The sequence below is a fragment of the Oryctolagus cuniculus genome, chromosome 12 (genome assembly GCF_051225735.1).
Source record: "Oryctolagus cuniculus isolate XC-2025 breed Fujian yellow rabbit chromosome 12, ASM5122573v1, whole genome shotgun sequence".
Taxonomy (NCBI): Eukaryota; Metazoa; Chordata; class Mammalia; order Lagomorpha; family Leporidae; genus Oryctolagus; species Oryctolagus cuniculus.
In genome coordinates, this window is record NC_142878.1 from 42137142 (window position 1) to 42150241 (window position 13100).

The 13100-nt window shown below is 41.8% G+C and overlaps 1 protein-coding gene across 9 annotated transcripts in view; it reads right to left on the reverse strand.

The window, feature by feature from the left end:
* NPAS3 (neuronal PAS domain protein 3) overlaps positions 1-13100 on the reverse strand; it is a 926676-nt gene that overhangs the window by 411533 nt on the left and 502043 nt on the right. The gene's annotated exons all lie outside the window — the stretch shown is intronic.

Sequence of the window (13100 nt, forward strand, 5' to 3'; positions counted from 1 at the left end):
TTATGAAAGTAGTGTTATCATTGAGGATTTTAATAAAATCCTGGAGCCAGATAAAAATCTCAGTACATCTTCTAGTCCAGTGCCCTGACTCCATCCAAGATAAATTATTTTTTTCCCTTTAGACATCTCCAGGGAATAGAATCCTTGTTGTTTTTCAATATTTTGTTCTCACCTTCAATCAATTTTATTATCAGGGAATTTATCTCTTATGTTCAACCTAAATTGTGCATGCTGAAGCTTAAGCTATCTTCTGTAGTCTACTTGTAGAGATGCAGTTGGTTCATAAGCACTTATTGTACACCTGATGTGTGCAGAGCTTGATTTGAAAATAGCAAGGAAGAGAAGTTTTACTGCAGAACTGCTCCTGTATAGCTGGGGACAAAAGCATCCTGAGAGCTTCATGGAATTTAAGAGCTGAAAGAAGCTTGGGTATTGTACAATGCAAAAGAGCGATTAAATAGAACACTTTAATTCATGCAAGTCTTTTTTTTTTTTTTTTTTGACAGGCAGAGTGGACAGTGAGAGAGAGAGACAGAGAGAAAGGTCTTCCTTTGCTGTTGGTTCACCCTCCAATGGCCACCACGGCCGGCGCACCACGCTGATCCGATGGCAGGAGCCAGGAGCCAGGTGCTTTTCCTGGTCTCCCATGGGGTGCAGGGCCCAAGCACCTGGGCCATCCTCCACTGCACTCCCTGGCCACAGCAGAGAGCTGGCCTGGAAGAGGAGCAACCGGGACAAAATCCGGCGCCCTGACCGGGACCAGAACCCGGTGTGCCGGCGCCGCAAGGCGGAGGACCAGCCCAGTGAGTCGAGGCACTGGCTGAGGGACAACTTTCTAAGAAAGGTAACTTTGGAGCAGTAATCTTACAGGATGACAAAGATACAGACTGTCAATAGAGAGAACTGAGGGACTTGATCAGCGGACAGGCAGAGTCAATAGGAACTGGCAGGCTGAGAATTTTTATATGAAAGACCACAAGTATCTTGGATGGGAAATACGAAGAGCTGTGCTAGGGTGAAACCAGAGAGACACACAGAAGAAGAGGTGCTTTATGCACAGACCACGCACTCAGTGGGATGCTATCTAGCAAATACCATAGCACCTATGAGTGTGCATGCAATTTACATATAGGGCTACTTACACACAGAATACTAAAGGGAGAAGACTGAATCAAGTGTTTAATGTAACGGAGAGTTAACAACATCAGAAAACTATTCTTGAAGGCAACATTCTTGAAGTCTCAGAAGGGCTGGTACTGTGGTGCGAGTGTGTTGAATAGCCACTGTGACATGGGCATCCCTCACCTGAGTGCCAGTTCCAGTCCCAGATGCTCTGCTTCAGATCCAGCTTCCTGCTAATGTGCCTGGGAACATGGCAGATGATGGCTCAAGAGATTGGACCCCTGCACCCTTATGTGAAGCCAGGATGAAGATCCTGGCTCCTGGCTTCAACCTGGTCCAACCCTGGCTTTTGCAGTCATTTGGGCAGTGAACCAGCACATGGAAGATCTCTTTCTCTCACTGTCCCCCTGTCTCTCTGCCACTCTGCTATTCAAGTAACTAAATAAACAATGGAAACCTAAGTGTATGATATGAATAGGAAGAGCAAAAAAGTTAAAAAAAAGAAGTTGCTCCAAAGGCAAAGATGTGATTACATTTTGCTGAAAGGCTAGAGACTGGCCAACCAGGAATAACGGGAAGATAAAACATATTATTCTTGTTCATTTTCAAGCAGAAACCTCTTCTGAGAGTGCTTTCCTTCTTCTTCTTGACCCTCGCTTGCGGGTACTTGCTGCTTTGCAAGGTGGATGGGGTTTTCAATGAGTCCAGAGTCAAACCCAGAAACTCTTTGTCTTGGGAATAGTGTAAAGCATCTGCTTTCTAAGCATAGAATCTACTCATGGGGTGAATAAAGAATAAGAAAGCTCTCATTTGCAAAGGAAGATGGCAGGCAAAGTCTCCCTAATGGAAAGAGAGTTGTGTGTCGAAGGAAGCTGTGATTCTGTGGAGGTTGTTCATCAGAAGAACAATGTATGTATGGAAAGAAGTACAGTCTCAGGTACCTTGATGGTAAAACATACTTGTTGAAGGAATTCTGGTGTGTCACTTACAGCACTGGCCTCACACTTCAGAACCAGCAAAGCATTTTCTTGCAGGGCATCTCAGGGACTGGAGGGTAGAATCAAGGAAAAAGGAATTCTACTCTTCAAATTTCTATCTACTTTTCCTATCTACCTACCCTGGAGTTCTACAGCTTCCACGCCCTAACTGGCATTTTGAAGTGCCTTATCATCTTTATCAATTCTTCTCACCTACCAGTTCCGAAGGAGAGGGCGATCTCCAAATCAAACTTCAGGACCTCCCACCAGCACATCTCACCCCACCGCCCTCAAATCGCCCTCCCCTGAGTCTGGGTAACCCACCTGGGAAGCAGCATTTCTAAGGATAGTACACGCGTCATGTTAACACTTTTCAAAGATCAGTAATTCACTTTTCAAAAAGAAATGTAAAGAAAGGCTTGGCAACAGACGACAGGGTTGGAAAGGACTGAGGGTGAAAGCCTCAGTTGCCTCTTATATTTGAGAAACTTTCAGCAATGGAGAAAAGATAACTAGGAGTGATGAAGCAGAACCGCTCAGTGTAGGAATTTAAGAGGGTTTTCTATTTGAGGTTAAGTCTGACCTCTCTTGTTTTATTTGTTTTAACTGAAAGAAACTCCTAGTAGATGTTTCTTCATTACCTCCCACAGGCGCCCTATGATTTAGTTTTATATCTAAAATAGCAACGTAAGTTAAGAAACAGAAATGGGATTTACAAAGTTTTCGACTTCTCTCCACAATTTAGCTTTCATTTCTTCCTACTCTTTGCTGACTCAGAGTAGGAAAGAGAAAGCACATGTTTGTTGCTGGCTTGAAGTGAACTTGAAGTGGCAGCACCATGGAGCTGATGTCTCTGCTCCTTCCTACCTGCAATTGGTTAAGCTTGTCTATCTCTTTTTGTTTGTAAATGTAAGTAAAATCACTGGACTTACTAGAGAACTTCAAAAGTTCACAGGAAAATGGAATTTAAAGAAGTTTGTCATTTTCAATTATGTTTTTTAAGATGTAGCAATATTTAACATTTTGCAATAATCACTTCATATGTAGATATTAAATATATGTGTATATACACACTTATATAGATTGCATATATATATATATACACGCACACATATATATGTACACACATACACACTATCTTGAATACAGGCATATTAACATCATATAATGTGGGAATCATGAAATTGATCATAAAATGAAGAAACACACAGATTTCAAAATTTTGGCACCAAAGAAACTTTTATTTTTATTTGCTGTGAAGTTTTTTTTAGTGTCCTTGGCTTGCAGTGTTCACACAGCATGGGACTCTAATAACCTAATCTATTTCACTTGGTTCTAAGAAAAATGAAAAAAAAAAAAAAAGGAAGGCTGATTTTCTTTTATGACCTAATACAAAAAGAATGTATCAAGAATCGCAGGTGCATTTTAACAACTGTAATGGAGACGACTGGGACACGACTGGCTTTATTCCCCAGCTCCACCCAGGAAGATGGAAGTTCTCTAAAATCCTACAGGTCTTAGCTTTGGTTAGGTCAATCAACCAGCTGAGGGTGGAATTTAGATCAGGCATACTAAGAGCTCTAAGTCTTTTCCAGTGTGCACACAAAGTGCTAACAATTATTATTATTTTATTATTATTATCTCTATTCACGTAAGTTATATCTGCCCACAGACTACCCATTTTTGTGGCTTCTGGTCCTTAGCTAGGAGTTTATTTATTTATTTTCATTTTATTTGAAAGGCAGAGAGACAGAAAAAGATGTCCAATCCTCTGATTCACTCTCCAAATGCCCACAACAGCCAGGGCTGGGCTGGACCAAAGCCAGGAGCTGGTAACTCCACCCAGGACTCCAAACTAGCTGCAAGGGACCCACCAACACGAACATCACGTGTTGTCCCACCGGGCACGCAACAGCAGGAAGAGCACTCCAGAACGGGATGCAGGCATCCCACGCTGTGTCTTCGCCACTAGGCTAAACGCTGACCCCGGATGAGAGTGCTGTGGCACTGCTCGCTCACACCTGCAGCCCTCACACTGCCAGCTGCAAAGCATTCTCCTGCAGTCACTCCCATATCCTGAGCTTCTGATGCCCAGCACGCTCAAAGACGAGGCGCTAAAGGGCTCACTCTGGGCTTTTACATTCAAAGGCAGGAAAATCAATACCTATCTCCAAAAGACAGATGTAAGGATGCTGGAGTTCCTAAATACTCCCAGTTACTCTGCAGCAAAGCAGTCTTGAAGGGAGAGTCACATAAGGCACACAAGTGGGGCCGTGCCCTCATGCGGCTTCCAGAGACCCGCCATGCGGCAAAAGATAAAGGAGCATCAGTAGCAAATGGAATTTTTTCAAAAATTCTTTGAATTTTCCCAGAAATAAAAGAAGGGGGGAAAATTCACATCTGAGTGTGTAGCAGGAAGAAAAGCACTGTCCTCATAAAAGAGAAGGAAAAAAAAAACACCAAAAATATTCCAGCAAGGCAGGACAGTTGTGGTTCAGGCTGATGAGGAGCTGATCAAGTGATATTATCCAGACATTCACCAGTGGCTGTACTAAACTGGTGAGCTTTCACACTTTTATTTCTTGTTGTAAAGATTGCCTTTGTTTTCAATCCTTAGTGTTTTCAAAAATTCAATCGTTTCCTAACTTTGTGACTAAAATAATATTTTAATAGTACTAATAATATAGCACTAGACTGAGGATTCCTTGAAACTGACAGTGTGTCTGTATTGCTGGTTCTTAGCAAAGACTGGCATACAGTAGGCTTTTAATAAATATTTATCACAAGGACATTGGCAATTGTGTGGTTTACAGCTTAATCCCAAAGACATCACCTGACTCAGTGCTCATGACCCTGTGATGCAGGGCAGAACCTCCCTCTGCAGGTCAGATCATGTGATCAGATTAAGTGAGCTGCCCCAGACTGCATGATTCAGGAGGAGCAAACTGCCCCCGAACCCAGGCCTTCTTACTCCTCCAAGTGTAAGGCTTTCTTAAAAACTGCCAGTCACTGACAGTTTGAACTGGTAAATCACTTTGTAGATAAATCTGGCAATAAGTATCACATCAATAAAGCTATGCTATACCATTTACATCATTCCTTAGAATTGATTCAAACAACAGAGCAGATGAGGGGGGAGAAATGGTACAAAAATACTTTCAAGATATTTGGCATGACGTTACTTATTTTCAAAAAATTACCTTTCTTAAAGTGAGAGGAGAACAGTTCATTAAAGCCTATCAACATGATCGAATATTATTATTCATTTATTAAAATAATCTCATGGAGTTTGGAGCAAGATAGAACTCATTCAATGTTAGGTGGAAAAAAATAGATTCGGAGTTTCTGCTGTAATGCAAACTATGCACAATTATTCAGACACAGGTCAAAGTATTAGGGTGCCATGTTTGCTTTACAGTGAACACTGAGTTGTATGGTATCCAAGTATCTAAAAAGGGAAATGTTTCAGGCAGAAGGACCCTCCAAGGTGGCCTGTCCTAAAAGGTCCAAATTAAAGGCCAACATGAGGAGTCCAGAAGAGAGAGCACCGCTGTCAGATGGAATGGCTGTGGAAGGATTTTTATCGTTTGCTTGCTTGTTTGGTTGGATTAGCTGGCATGTAAGCTGAGCTTGAGAAATCGGAAGTCTGGCAGGTGGAACCTGAGCACTTGCAGATGGCTGGGAAGACATTTCTAGGAGAAGGAATAGCAAGAGCAAAGGAAGGAGGAGGCAAAGAGCAATGCATAGTCAAAAGGCGGCAACAACTGTATTGAAAGAGCTGGTCTGAGATTCAGATAACCTGCAGTGAGCAGTAGGTATCACTGAAATTTTAGCTGGAAAATCGTTGTCGGGAGAACTATCCTCTATATTGAAGTCTGCTTAGCAACATCTGTGGACGTTTTACTCACTGGATGCCAGGAGCAACTTCCTGGTCATCACACAAAGCAGTGTCTCCAGACACCGCCAAGCGTCTCCTGGAGGGCATCACCCTTCCTCGCAAAACACTGAGCTTGAACCTAGATGGAAACTTGGTTCTGTCTAAAGTGTGAGCTCCAGTTGGAAGGGAGTGCTAACCTGGAGCCCTAAGAAGCACCGATTACAAGTCTGGGCTTGGTGAAACGGGTGCACAGCGCTAAAATCCACAAAGGATCCAGCAGCATTGAGCACAGCTGTTACAAAAATACCAACTACTCCTGGGCTCTAAAGTAGGTTTTGATCTCTTTGTGATGACCTTGCAAAAAAAAAAAAAATCCTTGAATATCTGCAAAAGTTTGAACTGCAATGAAAAATAATCAATTTGCTGTTTTTTAAACCATGCCATTGATGAAAATTAATTATTAATCCAAGGGCTGTGTAGAAGATGGATTAAATCAACCAGCACAAGGCGACAGATGAGAAACAGGGGGCAATCACTTGAGTATGAAGACAAAGACTGAAATATTGGGATAGAAATGGAAAGGAGAGGTGAATGGCACCAAAATTGGAAAGCAGAATACAAAGTTTAAATAAGCTAAATGTACGTATTCAGTCTAAGCTTTGGAAAGTTCAACTGTTCATGGCAATGGAACTCCAGGCAAAAAGGCTGCATGAACTCAGTCCCATTTAGGAAGTTGTAGTACGACAGATTGACTCTTTCAAGAGCCTCTTTTATGTATTATTTTTAATTCCTTGAACTGATGCAGCTTCATGACACTAGACCCGAAAAAAGGATTAGCAAAATAAGTTTATAAATATTTATGAACTGATTTTACTTATGCAGCAATTTTGAAACTAATATCAGCTCAACTTGGGACTGCCAATGTTAGGGCTACAAAGAAGGCAGTCAAGTGTCCCAATCATTTACAACTTGATGTATTCCTTAACTAAGTGCCAACTTGTTGCAAAATATTGAATATGTCTGATGTTTTGGCAGGAATGTTCCTTTAAGTGTTTTGAGATATCCCCCCCCCCTTTTTTTTTTTTGTCCTGCTGTGCTTTTCAGTATAATTCAGTTTTGGTATGGAATGATGCAGCTCCCTAGGTGAACAGACCCCAAAAGTCAACATTCTTCTGGCTCTGTATTATTCAACTGGAGTAAAAGCAATGATGCAGGAACAGACTCCTCCGGAATCACAGTGAGTGGATGCATCACACTGAACTTTCTACTTTGTTCTTCGACATTCAAACAAAACTGGTCCACTAAAAAAGCCTGCTCTCCCATATCCAGTCGTCGTTAAGTCAGGGAAATGTTTAATTATAATTGTAATATTTTTTCTATTTAAGTTAGGACTTCACTAAAAAATTAGAAACCATAGGGAGATGATGTGTCATCTTTTTACAATGATAAAAATATAATAATGGTAATTAGAATTCTAGGGTAAGCTGACACAAATCCCATAATATCTTCACGCAAAAACATTTATTTTAACAAGCTTTTTTATTTATTTTAGCACAAAGGCACTAGAAGGGGAAAGTCCTTATTCTTTCGTGATATGTTCCCATTATAGGTACAGAGATTTCCTGTTCACACTGTTGCTCCTCTCTTTCTGCCAGCTACTGTCCTTCTGACCCATCATAGAATCACTAAAAGGGGCTTGGAAACTTCCCTCACTACAATTCCCAAGTTGCTATACTTTCAACAAAACAATCTCTGAAGCTTTCAGCAGGGACCCAATTCTTGAAATTACGTTGCAAATGAAGTCATCAAAGCCTTCTATTAGGAGGCAGAAGGCATTTCTATGATATTATCAGTAGCAGAACTTGGAGGCCTTGGGAAGAGGAGTGTTATACTTATCAATAACCCTTGGGCTCACTGCTTTGACATCTCTTAGATATTTGTATCCAAAGATAAAGCTGTTTCTCAACAAAATAATTAACAGTCATTGTCGCCCAAGACATTCCACATTTTCCATTTGCCTCCCCCCAAAACCTCATCATGGAAATTTCAAGTGTTTGTCATGCTATAAAACGTCAGCACCATATCTGGTTATGGGCAGCTCCCCCTCGTGTCCCCAGTTCTCTGAAATCAACAGAGTGAGTAGTCTCCTCCTCAGCTTCACTGCTTCTGGTGTCTTCTTTCACAAAGGTCACAGGACAGCTCTTCCTACGGGACAATGCCCAGAAAACTACTGGCACCCCATGAGCACTGCTATTAACAGTAATAAGAACATGAGTTACATTTATAACCGAAGGAAACAATCAGATCCCTGTTCAAGTTTAATAAGATAATTGACAATTACCTCATGCAAGGTGTTCAATGACCAATAAATGTTTGGCTGGTGGCCAATGGCCTCTGGATATACAGTCATTTGATTATGAAAGGATGTTTGGCTGTTTCCCAAAAAGAACTGATGGAAAAGGGCAGAGTTATTGCTCCCTTTTCCCACAGGTGCCATGTGAGAGAGGGCAAATATGGGTTAGGACAAGGTTGACTCTGGGATGTGGCAGCATTTGGTCAGTGATTGAAAAGAATCTACCTAGGGATATTTTCCACAACATCAGAGCCATAGGCAAACCGACTGGATTGGAAAAGACTCAGTTCTGGCAGGGAAAGTCAAAAGCATATCTGTGAAGCCCTGGAGAGTGAACTCTGGATACGCAGTCAAACTTTAATAACCAGATTCTACAAATGGGGACAACCAAGGTTCTGACGAATAAGGTGCAGAAGAGGGGAAAGAATGAGCCGCTCTAGTTCCTGGCTGGAGTGAAGTCATGTCTGTTTACACTTTCAAATATTTTCCTTTCAAACTAAGAATGATGCTCTATGGTCACTAATAAAGAAAAATGATGTAACAAATAGTATTTCAGTAACCTTCACAATGGAGTTTCCTATTTTCTATCTGCTTCCTTACCCAAACTTAATCAAGGAAGCAATGTATCATGAAACTCTCTAACTTTGCTGAGTGAGAACTTTTTTGATGTGCAGGGTTTTTTTGTTGTTTTGCTTTTCTTTTTTTCTTTTTTTCTTTTTCATGTTATCCACCACATGAGAATCACTGGAGGCTCTGAGACATCCTTTTGATACTAACTGTGTTTCTTGAGTGTATACTAGTCAAGCAATGGGAGGTGAGCAGTAAAGTGTTCCCCGAGGTTGGATTAACTTCTCCCCCACAGTAGATGGGCAGCGAAGGGCCACAGCCCTGAGCACATCTATGTTTAATACTCACATCCACTTCAAGCAGAAGTTGGAAGAGAGAGGAGAAAAATAGAGAAGGTGAGGAAAACAGAAAGCACAGCCAAATTCTTTCTTAAAATCGTAGTGCCTTTATTTATCAGCCTATACTTAGAAAAGAGAAGGGCGGACTGGAGACCAGCCATTCTCCATTCCTGCTAGGATGTTAGACCACATACCATTGTTGATATTTCAAGGTTTTTGATTTTGAAGTGGTACATCGTATGAATCAACAGAATACTAAGAACTGGTAGAAATTCACCTAGAACTGTCCCAGAAAAGTTGCTTTAATTTCAACAGGAAAAGTTAAGACTGTGCTTTCAAAGGACATGACCTACTAACTCAGGGGAGCTTGACACCTCCTCTCAGAGCTGGACAAGCACCAACAACCCCAGAGGGCAGGAGGGACAGGGGTCCGGCAGAGATGGCGAAGATGGCTTTTACATCTACAGTCAAGCGCCACGTTCACTGCCTCCTTCCGAGGGTCGTCTGAGTTGTGGGACAAAGATCATCCAGTGTCAGGGAGAAAAATAAAACCGTGTAAACGCATCATCCACTGAAGAGCTTCCAGGAGAGGCAATAAAGAGTTCAATTAGCAACCACGGATAATTTGTAGGTCTTGAGCCAAGTTTACAGGGAATGAAGCTTTCTTTGCCTTCACATTCTTAATCTTCTGAGTCTCAGCAGGGGTTGAACCAGTTCCGTATAAAAGAACAGGGCAATTATTAGGCCCTTTGAACTGTACTTTGTCTGGCAATTCCAGTGGGATCCTGTGTTTATAGGCAAATTAGTAGCTTCAATGGTTTATTGTTAAGCTAACAAGTCATTAGAAAGGTCTGCCCCTCCAAGCACACTCTCCAAAGGTATTCATACATTCTGATTCTGGGTTAGAGAAATACAGCAGCGGACTAACAGCAGTGGACCTGGCCTCTCTGTTCTCACTCCACAGATTTAAACACAGAGCAAAGGCTATTAGGAGAGCATCCTGTGAGAGTTAACTGTAGCAATTCTGTATTTTCTGTTTTGTTCTTGTTTTTGATCCCCACATAATAACTACACATATCTAGGGGGTACAAAGTGATGTTTCCATACATGCATACATGTGCAATGTTCAAATCAGGGTGATTGACATATTCAACACCCTAAGCATTTATCAGTTCTCTGTGTTGAAAACATTCAAAATCCTCTCTTCTAGGTGTTTTACAATGCATACACAACACAGCACTGTTAATTACTTACCCTACTGTGCAACAGAACACCAGATCTTACTCCTCTTAACTATTAACCTTGGACGCACTAACTTCTCTCCATTCCCAGGCCCTGGAAACCACTCTCAACGTCTGTGAGATCAACTGTTTTACACTCACATTATAAGCAAGATCATGCAGCATTATCTCTTGCTGTGCTTGCCTTATTTCACATAACCTAATGTCTCCCAGGCTCATCCATGTTGTTGCAAATGACAAAATTTCACCCTTTTTTAGAACTGAGTAATACTTTATTACTAAATAAAATGCTGAGTAGAATTACTGTACTAGCTCACAGATGTGACTAAATGCGGAGATGTGCTTTGATGCACACTCTTTAGGAAAGCAGACGGAATGAATGAAGAACTGGAGAAAACCAGCTGGTCCAGGATTACCCACTGTCCCTTCTCGATGCTGTCATGAGATCCCCGAAATGTGTACACACAGCCTACGACAGCTTCCAGTAGAGTCACAGAGAGTAAAGTCAGAACCCTCCATGACCAACTCATCCCTGGTTATTCTGAGAGTTGCTAGCCAAGAAGAACTCTTTGTCTTTTGCTCTTGCTAATCCTTTTGCTCTCTGCCTCTATTTTACTCCCGCTTTGTCTTCTCTTTCATATTCTCTGTCTTCCCATCACACATACTCATTTTGGTCACCTAATTTGCTTAGGGGAAGAATGGACGTGATAGGGCTAAACAGTCTGAGACAGACAGTGTCAGGGTAACCTTCAACACTCCAGCAGTAAATCCTGCTTTAGCAGTTGTGATCTAAACAGAGCAGCTTAGTTCTCAGCGTGTGTTCGTATCCAGACTCTGATGCCATGCTACATTATTTCACATATTTTAGCTTAAGATGATTTGCTTTTCAAAGATGTTCTTCCTTTTCATTACTTATACAAAGGTATCTCAAAAAGTTAATGGAAAAAAAAAAACATGCGAATTATGAAAAACAAAACCTGCATGGATTTCCAACTTTCTTTAAACCAAAATAAATTTATCTTAAAAAAAGCTTACTTTTATTCTTTTATTTTTGAAAGGCAGAGAGAAATAGACAGGCAGAGATCTTCCACGTGCTGGTTCACTCCCCGGATTCTTACAATAGCAAGGACTGGGCCGAAGCCAGGAAACTGGAATTTAATCTGAGTCTTCCATTTGGGTGGCAGGAATCTAAAAATTTGAGCCATCACCTGCTGCCTACCACTAACTGCATTAGCAGGAATCTAGAATGACAGGTGGAGTCAGGACTCCAACGCAGGGATTCCAGTTTGGGATGCTTATGTACCAAGCAGCGTCTCTACTGCTACACCAAATGCCCGTTCTTAAGCTTATCTTTTAATTCCTTTTTTCCATGAAATGTTTGAAGAGCCCTTGTATTTCCTAGGGAAAAATGTATTGCAATAGGCAGACTATCTTGTTCTCTCACTTGACTTCTTATATTTATTTATTTGGCTCAAGGCATTGGGTTAATACAAGAAAAAATATAAAATGAAGGCAAATTAGTAGTAGACTCAAATAAATACTTTGAATCTCAAACACAGCTCCTTGAGAAAATAATGCTAGCTTAAGACACCCTTACTAAGAGACTGAAATAAGTGTTATTCAACGGAAGATGCTGAACAGAGTGCTGGTATGGGGGCAGCAAGTGGTCTTTTCGGTCACCTGCTGTTTTAGAGAAAGAATCTGATGACTCTCTATTGCGTTCTCAGTGATGCTGTGAGATTTTTACAGATGGGATTTCCTAGAGGTGCTCTCATTTTTTCCCTAAGACAGAGCAAAAGACTCCCAACATAATGGGAATGATTTAGGCCTGTGTAGCCATTGGAGTCAGTGAAAGAGGTTAAGGGTCTTCTATGGCAAAGATCTGATCTGGTTACATTCTTCAGGGTACAAAGACATCGGCTTCATTCCAGCTCCTCTGCTTGACATGTATTGATTATATATTGCATATGTTAGGCAATCCACAGGAAGAGTAAATGCTGCTGTGTTACCCACTTGTGAGTTACTTCTGAGGTGACAGGAAAGAGGACAACATCCTTGAAAAGTCAGATGGTTGCTCTGCTCCGTGGGAGATCCAATTCCAGCTCTGACTCTGTTCAGAATGGCCTCTTCCTGCCTTCAGGGATTTAAAACACCACCCCCATGCCACAGGGGTGACAGTGAGAAGAGGAGGCAGGCAGCACAGAGCACAGTCCGGCTCGCCCAGTGACTGAGACAGAGAGCTGCAGCGACATGCAGCCATTCCCAGCCAGGCCCACCCAAAGCAAAGCGGGCAGCCAGCACCACGCAGGGTACGACAGAAGCAAAGCTCTCTGCAGAAACCAACCGGTCAAGACCAAAGATTGAGTAGACGCACAAGCAAAGAGTAACACTCCTCTTGAGCTTAGCCAACAGGCTCTAAAGTAAGACGCAGGCATCACAACAGAGACAGGAGACAAGAACAACTTGAGACAGACACACAAGGATGACCAGAACAGGAGAACTCCCTCCCCCTTGTCGCCGGTTCCCCAGAGAGAAGGAACTGACTCTCAGAACTGCAGAACAGGTTCTATGCTTGATTTTGGATGGATGCAAAGTGCACATAATTCTCATTCCAGAGAACAGAGT